Raw genomic sequence first — 15,967 nt, 5'->3', positions numbered from 1 at the left:
TGAAACGATTTGCCTACTAATGGGAGATGAAACTGACCACTTAATAGGATTTTTAGTGGTGTGTCTGTTTCTCCTCTCCTTAATGAGAATTAGTGTGTCCATTTTAGTTTCATCTCGTTACTCCTATAAGAGGTCGCTCCTCTTCCCAACAAGACACAACTCTTCGCATTGTTCCAGAGCATTGCACCGCCTACCTCTTTCCCATCTCGCTTCCTGGCGTGCATCGGAGAGTGAGACAGCAGGCCTCCGAAACCCCGTCTCTTGTGATCCGGTACGGGAGAGGGGCGATTAGGTTTTTAGGGAGCGTCCTTACGCGACTGCTGGAGTCTTGTTCATCGTGGCTGCGAACGGCGACATCACTGACGATGAGTTCCCAAACGACGACTTCTTCCCCGACGTCAACGACCTCTTCAGCGACATGACGATCGGGATATCTGCACCTTCTGCTACTGCGCCGTATGCCATCTTATCCTCACTGTTAGGACTAGCATTTGGTTTATTGCTAATAGAAATTGACATGGATATGATGTATTTTGCTTATGATTTTGATTGCATGACTAGTCTCAACGAATTGTTGCTAGTTTCTAGTTTCATCAATATATTGTTATTCGTGTTTTATCCATTATCTTTCTGGATTAAACTAAACGGGAAAATGCCTAATTATTCAACAGTTCTTGCAAGTATCTTGTGATGGTGAACATTAGTTCGCTTGATGGATGCAAATTTCATCATATGCTTCAGTTTTCCTACATCACACAAGGTGTTTGCGGAAATGCTTGTAAAAAAAACTAGCTCACTGATGAGTCGCTTTGGCTGCTCTTTGTGCTCAAACACGGAGAGTTCTATCTTGCCTCGGGATAAACGCCAACGGTATGCTTAACACATGAACACCGTTCATGCATATACAAGGTCATAACTATGTGCACTCGATGTCCTTTTCAACAATTTAGCTAACTATCTAACGTCTGCTAGCATGTTAAAATACTCGACTCTTTCGTCTGCGAAAAATAGAAGAACCCCTGCAAACAAAACTGATGGAAAATAACATGTAGTTCCCTCGTAAAATACCATGATTGAACAAGCACGGAAATTTCACATGACAAGCATTTTGCAAAAATAGTTCAACTTTCACGGGATTCATAAACACCCCTCAAGTGGGGACCCAGAGGGCCATGGACCTTTTCATTGTTTTAGTTCATTCATTCATTCATTTTCGCAAACACATGTAATAGTTCCCTGAAAAGTATCTAATGCTACACCTTGTTAATTTAATTAAGTCATACTCCCTTCATTCCAAAATAGATGACTCAACTTTATACTCCCTCTATTCCTAAATGTAAGTCTTTTTAAAGATTTCAATACAAACTACATACGGATGTATGTAGACATACTTTAGAGTGCAGATTCACTCACTTTGCTTTGTATGTTAGTTTCTTGTTGGAATCTCTAAAAAGACTTGTATTTAGGAACAAAGGGAGTACTTTGAAATGGGGGGATCATTTATTTTGGAACGGAGGGAGTATCTGTTTTCCTTGGTAAAATGTTTTCTTGGCGGTGGATTTGGAGGAAAAAGTTGGATGCCTCACTTGAACATGAACTAGCAAAGCCCGCGCGGCGGCACGCCGCGCCCGTTGATATGATGTCTCTATACAGATTGTGTTTACTATTTATAATAAGTTTTATTAATTTAAGATAGGAGAATCCTATATGTAAAAATATGGATGTAGTAAGATAACCTAGAAAGAGGCATATTTGTTTGCCATCATGCATGCTGCATGTGGACAAACAGGGATGATACATCTTTGATGCGGTTCATCATTCTTGCCGTACGTGGCGCGTTCTACAAAGGAAAGGGTATACGATGATGCTGTTACAATAACTGAACATCGGGTAGGCGGCCACCAATAGCACCCTCCGCCATGGGTGCACCACGACCTCGTCTACGACCAACAACAGCCCCACGGATTCAGGAGGACGGCCCGGACGGTGAAGGCCGCTTCGGACAGAACTCCTGCGAGCCATTAATCCAAGAACCAGTAGTGAGTAAAAACCAGAATCTGAAACACGAAGAAACACTGGGAGAATCACGTATTTATAAGGATCAGAAACGTGGAGAGAAACAACGGGAGACGACCAAAACCAGCTATAAGAGCGGCGTCCAGAAAACACGAACACAGCGGCACCACCAGAGAATTCTACACCCGCGTACGTGGCGACCTCTGTAAAAAAATCGGCAACGTGCCACTGCCATGGCAAGCCAACACACAGAAAAGCACATAACATGCACCCATGCAGCGCCATATCAGGAGACGTTCAACAGATGCATGCCGTACACAATACAGGGATGGTTAGCTCCAGGCCCAAGGTATGCTTTAGAAATCTAATATATAAAAGCTGCTAGAGTACCCGCCTAGCGAGGGCATCTCCATCCCGCTTTCGATCTCGCTCGCTCGATCTGCCTTGCTGGAGGTTTTTTACCGCGCTGTCAATAATCCCACGGCCTGTTTCTTTTGACGCTACTCTTTCTTGCTCAAGCGGATGACAGGTGGGCCTTGTGCTCCCGCGGGCCTGAGCTTGGCAGTGTGGGTGCTTTGTGTGTGTACCTGCGTTTGGGCGAACAAAATATTAACTGCGCCGGTCGCGTCCTCCTCCCCACCAATCGCGCATCCTCCTACCCACCAATCCCCCATCCTCATCCAACCCACCCATCCCCGTCTCCTCCTCCCCACCAACCCTAGCCATGCCCTCGCCGCCACCTCTCCTTCCCCGTTCATCCTCTCCAGCAGCCGGCGCCACCTCTGTCTCTCCTCCTTTCTCATCATCGCGAGTGCCCACCTGTTGGATCAGGTGGTCAGTGCGGGATGCAATAGCGCATCTGGAGGAGGAGAACGCGACGACTCCATCTCCTGGCAACGGCAGGGAGGACGGGTGGATGAGGAGGCAACAGCTCGAGAGGTAGGCAAGGAAACGGCTCAATGCCTCCTTGGAACTCCACCCTATGTAACTTCCTCCTCCTGATTCCTTCCTCTCTAAATTAATTTAGGATTTGGGTGTGTAGTTTTTATGGTGGGTGTGAAGGATCTTGGGAAGGTGAGGAGGACGGAGGTGGGGGAAGGACTGCGAGTCCGGAGAATCCAGGCTACACATAGAAATCCTCTCCATCTTCCTCTCCCTTTTGATTCCTCCAGTTCTCCAGTAATCTGATTTTGATTTCTTATTTTTTTTCCTAAGCACAATGTGTGCAGATCTGAGAAAGAATAGAAGAGGAAGAATACCAAGGAAGAGTTTGGTGAAGAAGAATAAGGTGAATTCACTCTGTCTCTCAAGCAAAGTCACGTTTGTTCCTGCAATTTGATGTTATGATTTATTTTATCCTTATTTAGATTTGTTTATATGAATGCCAACTACTTTATTCTACTTATATTCCAGTGACTTTCCTCTTTTTTTTTGTTCGTGATCTGATGATCTGCTCTGCTTGTTTTGGCTCCTTTTAATTGACGCATTATTTTTGTCTATTTTTGTGTACCTAGGTGACAATGTGAGTTGCATTGACAGAATCCATGTATTAAGCTGGGGCATTTTTGGCAGCTGCAGCAACCTGACAATTAATTTGTTCTCATCCAAGGTAATTTACTTCCCCCCTTTATGTATCATGGATGGATATATGTGTTGGTTGGTTGTCATTACTGAAGCTAGAATTGTTGATGATGACTACCTTCGAGCAGGTTTACCGCTTGTCTTGCTAATGTGAATTTGTATGTTTTCATTTGTTTTCCCTTCTCCATTTTTTTTGTATAATCTATGGACATTGTAGGATAAATGTGAATTAACAATACAACAACTTCCAGAAAGTATTTTGCAACTTCAGAAATCCAAAATTATGGTTCTGGTGTTAATGACCAGGATGATGCGATAGCCTCTTTTGATCCGTATCTATCTTGGGAAGGTGAGGAGGATGGAGGTGGGGGAAGGACTGCGAGTCCGGAGAATCCAGGCTGCACATATAAATCCTCTCCATCTTCCTCTCCCTTTTGATTCCCCTAGTTCTCCAGTAATCTGATTTTGATTTCTTATTTTTTTTCCTAAGCACAATGTGTGCAGATCTGAGAAAGAATAGAAGAGGAAGAATACCAAGGAAGAGTTTGGTGAAGAAGAATAAGGTGAATTCACTCTGTCTCTCAAGCAAAGTCACGTTTGTTCCTGCAATTTGATGTTATGATTTATTTTATCCTTATTTAGATTTGTTTATATGAATGCCAACTACTTTATTCTACTTATATTCCAGTGACTTTCCTCTTTTTTTTTGTTCGTGATCTGGTGATCTGCTCTGCTTGTTTTGGCTCCTTTTAATTGACGCATTATTTTTGTCTATTTTTGTGTACCTAGGTGACAATGTGAGTTGCATTGACAGAATCCATGTATTAAGCTGGGGCATTTTTGGCAGCTGCAGCAACCTGACAATTAATTTGTTCTCATCCAAGGTAATTTACTTCCCCCCTTTATGTATCATGGATGGATATATGTGTTGGTTGGTTGTCATTACTGAAGCTAGAACTGTTGATGATGACTACCTTCGAGCAGGTTTACCGCTTGTCTTGCTAATGTGAATTTGTATGTTTTCATTTGTTTTCCCTTCTCCATTTTTTTTTGTATAATCTATGGACATTGTAGGATAAATGTGAATTAACAATACAACAACTTCCAGAAAGTATTTTGCAACTTCAGAAATCCAAAATTATGGTTCTGGTGTTAATGACCAGGATGATGCGATAGCCTCTTTTGATCCGTATCTACTTTTTTCGAAGCTTGAAAGATATACTTGCAGCACTTGACTGAAATGATCTAACTTGTGTTTCCCTTTTTTCTTTTCATTCCCATAATGCTTTGCTGCTAGCATAACTGTGATCCATTTTTTACTCTACTTTTCCTTAATCTATATACATGATTGCCAATTTCCAACTTCTTAGTTACAGAAAATAAAACAAAATTCAGTTTAGATGTGTCTGCTGTAGGCATTAAAAGTTTCATCAGAGCCCTCATTCTGAACATTGTTTAAAACGACACCCTATTGCCCTTGGTGCATATATAGATATTACTTTTTACTTTTTAGTAGAATATGGAGCTCTTATTTGTCCTATAGTTTCTTTTTTCGTCTGTGCAGTTGTACATCTTTGCTGCCCCTTTCCTTGGTGCTGACTGAGCTTTGCATGTTTATATTTATATTTTCCTGCATTCTCCGGTGACCTTTTATTTTGACATATCAATGAATTATGCATCTCACTCCTTCGGAAGCTAATCTTTACATTGACACTGCTATTTGTCTTGATCTTATTTGTACCATGGAGGAGAATAACTCTTTAGACCCTACTATATGGTAAACTTCTTTGTTCATCAGATGTGACATTTTTATAACACTATGTTTTCTGTACAGTTGGGAACTTCTAGAAAAAAAATGACATTTGGTTGGTTCGATTCCAGATTGGTCTCACCTTATTCCTTTTAGATGGATGGTATGGTCTTCCCTGCAGGTCAATCTCCATATCCTTTTTAGATGGTTTGGTATTTTCTTTAGTTCAACTCTATATATGTTGCCATTTTGTCTTAGCTACAATCAACCACATAAAAACAAATCTAAGAGATGTCGTATTACTCACACAGTTTTAACTATGATGTCTCATGGAGAGAACACCAATCTTTATCTAACAAGAGGATTGATCCAAGTGGCGTTCTGATACCTTAGCTTGTTTTTTCCTTGACATGGATTACTGAACTTCCTAGCTAAAAAGATACCTTCATTTTATTAGTGGGGTCAGCTGAAGGGAGGCTAAAAGGCAGGCATGATAGTGCTCTTTGGGCTGTAATAAACATTGAAAAGTTTCTTCAGTGTGTCCTTTGTAGGACTAATAATAAAAAATGTTGATTATGTCTGTCAATAATTTGTAACATGTGTGTTGCGCGAGGTACATACCCTGCTATATCGAAGTTGTTAGCATGAAAAAACATTGCCCCTCTTTGGATCGAATAAAGTGAAAAGGGGGTTCATCATATAATACAAATCGTAATACATGTGTATGGATGTTAAATTAGTTACATCTTCTGTTGAATGGAACCCGTGTCCTATTTATGCTCATGAGCTAATCCATGGAAAATACTATTCTATGCCCTATTCAACATGGCGATACATTTTGCTCGATTTTCGTTCAGCTGTTATAGTATGAATCCACATTTATTTTCTCCATGTCCAGTATTTGGGTTGTTGCTTCTCAAGGATATTTGTCAGTCAACTCAAGCAAACTATGATTGTAACTGTTCTTTTGTTTAATAAAAATTGAATGGCTACATGTACTTTTATAGCTTGTTAATTCCTTCTCAGCTTGTTTTATTTTATATGCGTGTGTATAGACAAACTAATGTGTCTTTGTGTTGGTCGTTCCTTCCTTGCCGATATGGCAATTATTTTAGATGCTGGCCAGTTAAGGTTTGTTGCAAATAATAGTGGATGTTGGGCTGCCTCCACACCGCAAGAGATGGAGATGGTTGACGTCGGAACCAGTGGTTGAGGTCGAGTACGCCTCGTTGTCGTCGCCGTCTACATCCGTTACGGTGCGGCTGTAGTGGCTTTTCCTCTTCCTATTGCTTTTATTCTCTCCTGTTACCCCTTGGTGTTCATAATCTCAGGACGACACTTGATTTCAGTGTGAGGAACTTGCTGTTGCTGGCACCATATTCAGCAGGGAGGATATCTATGAGGCCTTTCATTCTTGTGGGATTCCCACACATCTTGCAAGTTCAAGGGGGTGAGCTCAGCTGAATGCGCGGCGACGTATTGTACCTTTGCAAGCCGAGTATCTTGCTCTAATTTGTTGACAGGGTAAGAGGTACAGTCACCAATCCATACGCACTTCTGCACTTTTTTGCTATTTCTTGGTCACATGGCTGATTTATTTTTCAAGATCTATGTGGAAGATCATCATTATGTTGAGTTTTAGTGAGAAAAGTCATTGTCGTTCTAACTTTGGTTTTTGATTTAATGTACTGCTTCCATCATTTCTCCATGAGGTGGAAAAAGGATGGGTAGAACATCTAAGGCCAATAATCATATATGTTTTATGACGCAAGGTGTTATTTCGGCTACAATAACGATCTGATTACAAATCCATGTGTAACGTCACTGTTTTCTGCTACATTTGTTATTCAGGTCCAGTAGCCAGTGGTTCTTTCAGCACTTCTGAAATAGTATTCTTTTATATATAAAAAAACTTAACTGGAATTTAAGAAAGTTGACACTTCATCTCTGGTTCGTTCAATGAAATTTTCTGCTCTCCAATTTAACTTTCTGTGGCTGGTTGTGATAGTGAAGGTTGATATTTTGATTTCTAATGGAATATACATCTTGGTTTTCCTCTATCTATGTAGAGGGCTCAAGAAAGAGACAAGAACTTGTGCTTCAAGCAGCAAATATAGCCATCCTAGATGAATCAAAACAAGAACAAGTGTCGGGAAGTTACAGATGAGGAAGTGCAGCTGATATGGCCTCTCCGTTTTTGCCCCAAATCAACCACGGAAAAAACTGCTGGACAATCAACTTCTTGCCAATTTATAGTTGACTTCCTGCTATGATTCTCTTCCTAAAAGAAATTGCAATCATCTTGAAACAAGTAATCTATCTAGCTACAAATGCTTATTCTAGACTGATTGTGTTGCTTCCAATTGCGGACAGTGTGTTATAGTTGACACTTTAGTCTACATATCTGCTAAATATTTACATGTCTGCACGGCCAGAAAAATCAAAGAGTCTACTTAAACTTTAGTGATGTGTAGTTATTCTACTTCTTTGGCTATATGTTCAGCAAGGATCGCACATCTGAAACAAGTAACTGGCTTGCTTTTGCTACATGCTCCCTGTATATAACTCACTTTTCTATTTCTTGAGGACAATACCATATAGAGCTTTTAGAGGTTGGTCCCGGTTTCAGATACAAAGCGCCTGATTGTTCTTTGTAAATTTATTCTGCTCCTTACATGAGGGTCTGTGCTACTTCCAAACTTGAATGCAGATTTACTGTACAATGTAAATTAAATCGTTCATTTCTACTGCATGTTAAAGGAGCTGGCCAATGTTGGCATGAAACTATAAAAGCTATCTGGCTATGGAGAATTTTGGTACTGGTGATGAATTGCCACCTTTTCCTTGCTTGCCATCATGCCATGATTCGAAATTTAGTTTCCAGAGACTACCAAAAAGGATTGCGTGCGCTGCCATCATACATTTACACCTCTAAACTAAGTTTGTTGACTAAATTGTGTAGTCCCCTTTTGCCGAAGAATGTTCTAGACTAGATAGCCAGCTTGCTGTTGTTGTTTGGAACTTTTCAGTCGGGCTCTTTTGTTAAAGCGAAAACCATATATATGTAATGTGCGCGGTGGTTTGTAGGACTTCATGGGTGTTGTACTAAAATTCAGTTTCAATGGAGTTCAGTTCAGTGATGTTCTAGACTAGATATCATTCAAAAAATGGTGACACGTGGATGTAGGATCATAGAAGAGTCAGGGGAAGAGGGAGGTACCTTTGTAGATTGCCCAGGGGTATTGGCGATGTATGCGGCAGGGCCAGATGCTCTGAATCAGCACGGCACCCCTCTGCATGCCTTGCTCATTCACACTTCTTTTTTGTTTGGGGAGGGGTGGGTTGCAATCTGGACCGGGTGGGATGCTGGAAACTATGAGCAAAAAGTCAATCCGACCTGAGCTCCAAATGAAATTAGATGTTTTTTTACCAAAACTACTGTATGAAGCGAAAACAAGTATGTACACGAGTCGACCAGACAATGGACAAAAAAACGGCCTGAACCAAAATTAAAAACAGACTTCTGTTGACTAGACACTCCCATAATATATGCCAGGAATGTGTTTTCATAGTTCATTTTGTGGATATTTGATATAAGCATAATTGTATCCCGATATTTGGCTTGGTACTCCATTATATCAATAATATAACCGAGTTTCAGAGAAGATCAGACTATGCCTTGTCTACTACATATCTAATATATTTATCTTGATATTGCAGAAGCTTTTGTTTTATTCTTATATCTAATGCTTCATCTGTTGTATAGGCTACTATGTGCATGTCAGGGACAGAAGTTGCTAAAGTAAGCTCCGACATTATAATCTTAGATGATGACTTCGCATCTGTTGTGAAGGTTAGTGTCTTCTACGTTTTTTTGGAACAGATCTTTGTTAAGAAGGATAGCCGTTCTCAGCAATCATGATGGGAGTTTTTTTATCGGATGTACACGGTCATACGGTCATTGGAATGGACCAAGTTATGAATGTTCCTGAAATGCGATACTAGAATCTTTATACGTCAACACTCTTTGATGCGTATCTTGATGATTTTTCCTTTGTTTTACATACATTTGTGTTCTTAACCCACTTTCTTGATTGGCACATAATCAGCTTAGAAAAAGTTATTTTAGTTGAGTACGACATTCGAGCTGAGTAAGTGAACTTGTATCACTTGCCACAAGAGATTATTGTCAGTTACCTGATCACCTGTTATGCTGCCCCATTGTCTATATGCAGGGCAAATCTTCACTGAATCTTGGAGAGTGATGGAAGATAATGGGCCCACGCTTTTACGAACGCCAAGGATCCAATTTCAAGCTTTGGCCTCTTCCACAAATTTGCCGTTCAATCAGGAGGTCAGCTTTTCCTTCGTAATTTTGCAATTTACTTCACGGAATCATAGTAAAGGTGGACAAGTAGAATACCAGTTCAAAATTTCATTTCTTCTTAATGATTAATGTAAACTTAGCCACCTAGGTGATCATTGCATAGGTCTACTGGAAATTGGTCCTAGAGGAGCTCTCCATGAAGTTTCTACAAGAACCAAAATCAATCCTACAAGCATCAGATATATCAAAGGAGGAAGCATGGTTCCCAAGTGCATTGCTTAATATTGATGAATGTTGTCTACAACCATGGCCTTCCCAAAACAAGACAACACAATTATTCTCTGGAGGGACAAGGGATCTGATGATTATCCAGTGAACTGTATGTCTCTGAAGGAGCTTTGCACTCAACAGATGTATACATCTTTAATCAAACTAAGAGTGGGAGATATGCATAAACATTTTTTGGGATACATAACCACTCTTCGAACCTTAGCCAGATTCTTCAATCTTTGGGGTTAATCTTTTTGTGAAAAGAATTTCATGAACATGGAAAAATGGCCAACTTTGCTTTGTACAAAAAAGGTAGACATGATAATCTATTTATCTCTCACTGAACTACTCTGAATTTTGTGGTACCTGGTGAAGTTTAAAAAATGGTTATTCCTTGCTACCTTTAATGATAAATGATATTGAATGTGTGACTAAATAGTTCTGCTCAAGCACTCCTTGGACTCTTCAGATGGTATTGTCAAAGCTTTGGCTGAGAGATTATATTAGTAGTGGTTTCTAAACATTAATCGTTCAGTCAAAGACACTGGTTGTGATCAGAACATCAATCAAGAGCGTGGAATGTTTGAGCTGAGAAATACTAGCATGCTGCCAATGATTAGTGGTTAGAGGTTTTTCATCTATCATGTTTAACCAAGGTAACCATATCAGGTAGATTGCATCGCATCTAAAACGTTTCCTGAAGATTCATGATACTTTGGCTGCTCTTCACTACATGTCTCTCGCTGTGTGAAGGTTCCGATGATGACATGGGCGATGGCTACACTAACTATATGTGATTGCCAGAGCCAGTAAATTAATGTTAAGACACTCTGTTATGCTCTAGCCCAGCATATTGTGAACACTATGTATTCTGCCCGCTCTAAAAACTTCATGCATCATTTGTGTTAGTTAGTTGCTTAGATAACTTTCTCTATCCACTGTAATATGTGCATTTGCTATGTATTGAACCTACCATCAATGGCATGTTCTGTACCAGCATTTCCCTGTATGCTTGTTGATCGTCGTATATTTTCTTCAACACTTATATGCCCTCTTTCACTACAGTTATATTGTGGGTTCTACTTATGTAAGAGCACACTTCTATTCTTCTTCTTTGTTTGAATGCCCTTTATTTTTCCTGTGTTTTCCTTCTCCACGATGAGGTCAATTTCGATACCGATGACATAGGCAGCAATGACTCTACCTGATCTTAGTTACCATAAGCTGGGTGACCAAAGCTATTCATATGGCACATCTCTGCCTATGTACCTTCGCTTATATCATGAACACTCTTTCAATACATGGCTTGCTCTCGGCCTCCATCTATGCTAATATAGCTTGTCTTATAAAGCCAATGTATGCTAAGTGATCTGATTATTTTCTTTTAAGCATCAAGCTTTCATGTAATGGAATATAAGTATCTTTAAGTTGATTCTAAATCAATCTCATATACATGCTTTGAATGCTTGGCTCGCTTTTTGCGCCATGGTCAAACATTCAGCGATCACTCTGTCTAATGTTTATCATTTCAATATGTGCCCGAATAATATTAATGTACAGTCTTTCAATACATGGCTTGCTCTTGGCCTTTGCGCCATTGGCGCAACTGGTCATCTAGTTGAGATAAAACCTACCATGGATGGCCACCTCCGCAATGCGGGGGCACCCCCAGATCTCGTATCATGGATACGCACCCCCAAATCTTGTACCCCACCATATCCCAAACAAATTGCACATGGCAGCACATGATTAACCAGTTTTAGGCTGCAAAAGAACTAAAAAAAATCCACAAAAGTGAAACGGTTCTAGATCTAGAGATTCTAAGATTGTCGTTAGTCAGGGCATGCATCACCCGCGAGCAAATACCACATGTAACGCGCTATGTGCTGGGACGATGGGAATATGAGGAGGAAGCAGGCAAGCCGGATCCCTATGTGTTGTACGAGGCCATACCATTGGCTGTAACAATCCATATTTAAGCGGATTTTGTCTTGATTCTTGTAGCCTTTGCCAATTATATAGTGGCTTTAATGCTCTCTTGTTTTACAGAAAATGACTTGTCTACTTCTTTTTTTGAGGGGAAAATGACTTGTCTACTTGATCATGACCTCATGAATAAACTATATTACTGCTACATACGCGTACTCTGAAAGTCTAAATCGAGTACGTAGGTGGAGCCAAACGAATAGAACCAAGCTAGAGCAATGGGTATATTATTAGATGCCTAGATATCACCGGAGCGATGATGTGTATATACTTGGCGGAATCTATATGGAAGAATCGCAGCTGAATGATCTTTGCACGCCAGAGCCAGCTGGGAATGATCTCTCGTCTCGTCAGATCACCGCAGAATGCTGCGCCTCGCGGCCCTTATTAGTCATGCGCGCGAGAGGACAGGACATACTCATGTTGTCTGTTCTACTCCCTTCTTTCTGAAATATTTGTCGTGGTTTTAGTTAACGTAGAAAACATGTCTTGGCCCTCGGAAACGCATGACAAAGATGGTGGCGACATTCATCAGAAATTCTCGAGTTCGTACGTATATTTCTTCTTCTTCTGTTGGCTTTGCCTGCGCTGATGCCAGGTCGCATCCAAAGGAGATCCCTTGAAGGAAACTATCGATTTCGCTTCGTGCGCCCAATTTGCATGGTTTCGCCGGTGACAAGGACGGAACATGGGCAGGTGTGAGACGGACAAAGCTCGATCGATCAGCATCCGCACCCTGCAGTGAACACGATGGATCCTCTTACGGAGCGAGTGACCGAGCGTACACTTACAAATGATGATGGCCGAGTTACTGGTGAGACGTAGGCATATCCTTGCCTGTAGGCTATAGATAACCAACCATATCGCCGCATTGCCCATGCATGATGCATCCTTCCTGTGACCAACTATCCATTTGTCTCAAAAAAAAAACTATCCATTGGAAAAATAAGCACCGAGAAAGGGCGAAAGCTCTTCGGCAAGTGGTCGCGTGACGACTCGTCGCTCAGCGGACGTATGGCCGGTCGAGATACCATACCACGACGATAAGGTAAAGGTGGTTGGCGACGTAACGCACCGTCGTACGGAAGTTAGGGACCGGCCGGCCGGCCCGGCCGTTGCACCTGGCGAGCACTAGCTAGCTAGGAGAAGGAATTAATAGCGTGCGTGCGTGCGCCACTGTGCCTGCCGTAAGCTTGGTCTTGGTTAGTTGAGTTCGGCCGTCTTCCCAGCTAGTGCTAGTGGCCTCGGTTCAATCACGAAGCAAAATTCAGTTTCCCTATCTGCGGTAGCAGACGAAGTAGTAGGTCGATCCACCCCGGCCGTGTGGGCGAGGCGGGACCGGCGGCCGAATGCCGCCCGCGCGTCGGTACGTACACCACCTGCAGCGACGTGTGGTACGTGGAGCCAGCGGCGGTGCGCTCAAGTCCCAGTCCCACGAAAGAAACCACGTTATATCTATGTTATATGTACGTGCATTAGGTATAGGGCCTTGTAGAATGCAAGACGTTTAGGAAAGATGCTTAAAAATAAATAAATTAGTGTTTATTTAAGCACTGCTGCATATTTATAGAGGATAGACGCTTAATCAAGTGTCTTTTCTGTAGAATTATGCACCGGTGCTTCAGAAAAAACCCGATTTATTTTTCTAAACACCTCTTTAAGCACCTAACATTGCATAAGGCTTAAGAGCGTCTCCAACGCCCACCCTTAAACCGTCCGCATAGCCGTTCAAAGACAAAATAACATTTGGATCGCTGCCACGGCCGCATCTGACCGCCTAGGCTCACCAAAAAACCTCTGCCTCGGATGTGCGTGCTTTCCGCCTGGCGACAGCTGCCCGCGTTCAAGCGCTTTGCATTGACGCCGGCCCAGAGCGGACGAGACCTCTCACTGCGCCAACATTGAAGTGGCACGCCAGCCAGAGAGCATCGTCCGCTGCACACCCGGCTGAACACGTCTCCTCACCACATTCATATGGCCAGACACTTTCTCTGCCCGCCTTCCTCCATTAAACACGCACGTGTGCCAAGAACCTACTCTAGCCACACGTTCGTTCGCGAGTCGCCTGTTATTAAACACAACGTCGGTTAGCTCTGGTCGCCCACCCCATCCCGCTATTTAAGCGATGCCAGACGACGGGCAAAAATCGAACCATACTTGGCTCCCATCTCCTCCTTGCACACCATTTTCTCCACAATCTCCATGGCATTCGACGAGCTGGAAGGCGAATTCTCCTTTATGAAAGGCAGCTGGATAGCCCATCGAGCCCGCCGGATACGAGTCTGACAACTCTCTACTCCATCACCTCGACGCTCCAGGCCGCTGCGTGCCAGCTCGCGGAAACAGAAGTTCCAAGCCGGTCCGTTGTTCGGTAACTCGCCGCTTCAATCCAGCTTGCCGAGAGTAGCGAGTTGCTCTAGGCCGGCACGCGGGGGGGCACGGTGGCGCGGGCATCGTGGCTGCCGTGGGCGACATCATGTCGAAATTCTCCTCCCGTGCCTGTGACCGCGACATCTGCCGTCAAAGTTGGTGTAACCATGCCCTACCGGGAGAGAAAGAAGTCGGCTTCATGGAGATCAACGAGGTGGCCGCCCACACGTCCACGCCCGCTGCCGTCATCGAGGAGAAGTATAACATGAGAGGTGGACGCCGCTTGGGTCCAATGAAGGCCACCGCCAAGGCGATGCCGGCATACACAACCGGTGTCTTGCCCGATGGCAGGCCACCGTCGTCCCCTTCCCCTCCCACTAAAGCACATCCTGGCGGTTCCACTTCGATGAGCGGCGTCGCCGAACATGGGGAAGCGAGTCGCCCTCAGGGCTGAAGCATATACCTCAAAGGCTCACGACAGTCCGACGAGCGGGCTGCCGGACATGGGAAAGACAATGCAGATCCATCGCAGACGGCCGTAGACTAGTGAAGGTTATCCATGTCGTGGGAACAGATATTCACCGGCGCCGACCGTAGACTAGTTTTACCTTAGTCCATTATAGTTTGTCCAAAATGTAATGAATCTCATTTGGTTTATATAAAATCCGCCGTGTCTGCATGAATTTCGTCCGGTTAGTTCCAACAGTGGATGAAATGTATCACAAATCCTCTTTTTTGATGTGTTTCCGCATGGAATGTGCTAAATATGGATGAAATCAAGTCAAAACATGAAAAAAAAAGTGAAGGATGAGATAGGAAATCAGGAGGAGACACACCAGAAGCCACATAGCAAAAGACAATGTTCCATGTGACCGCGGCCGCTTGCATGAGCAGTTGTATGGCGTGGACATCGAGGCCTCTCATCCACCTGAACAACTTTTATAAAGGGGTTGAGGCCGAAATGTCAACATAATATCTGCGATCGAAGTCAGAACAGAGTCATCTTCATCCATCTCCATCAACCCTAGCCGCCATCATTTCCATCTCCATACCATCATCATCACCATAGTTCATCTTCCTGTAGATCATACTTGTAATCGTGCCATCGCACACGACATTCATTGTAGACATTTTACGAATCAATCAATCTCAGTGATGTGTTCTTCATGTGATCTGATCTCCATGTGTGAGTAGTTCGTTAAGGTACGTGTTGAAGCTAGGGTCTTACAACCTCCGTATTTGTTGTGGGCATCAATGGAAGTGTTTTGAATTGACGTCCATACGGAACAATTTTATTTCACACATACGAGACGTCAATTCAAAGGATTTCCATCGATCCCTAGAAAAAATACAGAGGGTTGCTAGTGCTCCGTTGAACTTTTTTTGAAAGTTCATAGATTTTTAAAAACCACAAATTAGAAAGAGTTAATGTATTAAAATTTTCATAAATTAGAAAAAATTGAATTGATTTTGGAAAAAAGATCACAAATTTTGAAAAAGGTTCATCAATTTGGAAAAAAAGTTTCTTGATTTTCAAAAAAAGTTCACAAATTTGAAGGAAATGTTTATTGATTTTGAAAAGGTTCATTATTTTGAAACAAAAGTTAATCGATTTTGTAAGTGCATCTAGTGCCACCCCTAGTTGGTTTTGGAGTATTGACGACAAA

The 15,967-nt window shown here is 42.4% G+C and overlaps 1 long non-coding RNA gene across 4 annotated transcripts; it reads left to right on the top strand.

Moving 5' to 3' along the window:
- Positions 1-2,674: 2,674 nt before the first annotated feature.
- Positions 2,675-10,368, top strand: LOC119325318. 4 transcript variants are annotated; one of them, XR_005157471.1, is made up of 10 exons: positions 2,675-2,955; positions 3,044-3,304; positions 3,531-3,625; positions 4,088-4,160; positions 4,387-4,481; positions 5,432-5,528; positions 6,463-6,603; positions 6,697-6,878; positions 7,417-7,658; positions 9,114-10,368. It is a non-coding gene; the product is annotated as an uncharacterized LOC119325318 (long non-coding RNA). The 4 variants fall into 4 exon arrangements; XR_005157469.1 differs by having other exon boundaries at positions 2,675-3,304; positions 9,114-9,200; positions 9,583-10,368; XR_005157470.1 differs by having other exon boundaries at positions 2,675-3,304; positions 6,697-6,871.
- Positions 10,369-15,967: the final 5,599 nt, after the last annotated feature.

The sequence above is a fragment of the Triticum dicoccoides genome, chromosome 6B (genome assembly GCF_002162155.2).
Source record: "Triticum dicoccoides isolate Atlit2015 ecotype Zavitan chromosome 6B, WEW_v2.0, whole genome shotgun sequence".
NCBI classification, from domain to species: domain Eukaryota; kingdom Viridiplantae; phylum Streptophyta; class Magnoliopsida; order Poales; family Poaceae; genus Triticum; species Triticum dicoccoides.
This window is presented reverse-complemented; position numbering and strand designations above follow the sequence as displayed.